The sequence below is a fragment of the Podarcis gaigeae genome, assembly GCF_964106915.1.
Source record: "Podarcis gaigeae genome assembly, chromosome: 8".
Taxonomy (NCBI): domain Eukaryota; kingdom Metazoa; phylum Chordata; class Lepidosauria; order Squamata; family Lacertidae; genus Podarcis; species Podarcis gaigeae.
This window is the reverse complement of record NC_139684.1, coordinates 62,912,117-62,912,949: the sequence shown is the minus strand read 5'-3', so window position 1 is coordinate 62,912,949 and position 833 is coordinate 62,912,117.

Genomic DNA, 833 nt, shown 5'->3' with positions numbered 1-833 from the left:
TTAATCATTATAGATGTAAGAAGGGGAACGAGCCTGCGCACATGCCGGCTCTACTTTTTCATCTATACCCTTCCGGTTGTGAATGGAACTGGTATACTAGAGACTGAAGTGTAGCACAGCCAGAAGACGAGCAGGAGGTGGTGAGGTAAGGACTGCCAAGTGGCTCTGTGCAATGATCTCCAGGTTTGGGCATGGCTTAGAAGAAGAAAGCCAGAACGCCTGGCTCCCCACTCTCCTAGATCCATGTTTAATGCAAATTTGAAGCCTCTTTCCCCAGGCAGTGTAATAAATGGGAGTAGAAACAAGGATGAGTTTTAATGAAAAGAAAATGGCAGAGCTATGGTAATAGAGGGTGGGGAAGAGCCTGAATGAATTCTCTTCAAGAACTCTTCCTGCCCGTGAATTTTAAAACAGTGGCATGTTTCTAGCTCTGACTGTTGTGAAGAGGAACTGCCCATTGGATAGAGAGGAAATTCTGCTCATGGAAAATGGTATGCATCTGAAGACGCCCCTCTGTTAGAGGGGCAATACCCACACTCACGGGAACTCTAGTGCTCTAGACCAGAGGCAGCATCTGCAAAAGGCTCCATTGAACGAAGGCAAAATGGTGCTGGGCCCTCCAGAGATTTCCCCTATCATTCCTGGCCACAGGCTCTGCTGGGAGTGCAACAACATTTGGAGAGCCACAGGTTCCCCATCCCTGCACTTTAGGACCTTTGGGGAAGTTTTTAGCTCAGTGAACAAGATTAGAACCACACACTTTTCTGCAAAATAAGCAAATTTGTTTACTTGAATTTTGAGTGGGGAGAAATTACATACATAAATCACCAAGA